The sequence below is a fragment of the Myotis davidii genome, unplaced genomic scaffold (genome assembly GCF_000327345.1).
Source record: "Myotis davidii unplaced genomic scaffold, ASM32734v1 scaffold233, whole genome shotgun sequence".
Classification (NCBI taxonomy): Eukaryota; Metazoa; Chordata; class Mammalia; order Chiroptera; family Vespertilionidae; genus Myotis; species Myotis davidii.
This window is the reverse complement of record NW_006285917.1, coordinates 611,321-612,126: the sequence shown is the minus strand read 5'-3', so window position 1 is coordinate 612,126 and position 806 is coordinate 611,321.

The following is an 806-nucleotide window of genomic DNA, read 5'->3' as shown; positions in this document are numbered from 1 at the left end:
AGGGTTTGGGGCGCCCGGGCTCTCCCTAATAATTGGTGCTAATGGCGTGTTGTATAGTCCTAACCCGACACATATGGTTTCATAACACAGTGGCTTAATTTCTTCCAAATGTACGTGGCCCTGAATGTGTTGCAATTTGATATATGACCCGCCCTGCTCCCTGGCCCGGGTCCGAGGCGGCCGCTATATGTGTGAGCTTCTGTTTATAAAGGGCGACGCGCACGCAAACGCCTGCACGCCCAGGCGGACACACCCCAGAGCGGGGAGCGGGGGCGCGTGCTCCTCGGGAGGCCTGGCGTCTGGGGGCCAGGCTCACCTTCAGTCCGAGTCAGGAGCGCCCCCCCACCCCCCGCAGGGGCACGACCGGCCTCCACCAGCCCGCGTGGGGGAGGGGATCGCTCCTCGATTTCCTGTTTAAACCCTGACCCGTCGCCTGGGGGAAGGGGGGAGGGGGGAGAGAACCTGTTTTTATCAAATTCTTAAAAATATAGTTCGACTGCATTCAAATCAAACCCCTTGGGCTCGAGTTGACGGCGAATCTTCCCTCCCCTCCCCCCACAGTCCCCTTCCCTTCCTCTCCTGCCCCCCCAAAATTCCCCTTTCGCAGACGACATAAAGGCCTCTGAGGTATTCTCCCGGGGGAAGAAATGGCATTTTCTCTCCCCCTTCCCTCCACCCCCCCAGTAGGACTGTGTGTCGGCAGAGGCGCCTGCCGAGGGGCTAATTTCGCGTTCCTTGTTTACGATCGAGGAAAGCGCTCGGCTCTCCCCACATGGACCCAGCCCGCCGCCTGCTCCGGCTGCCGC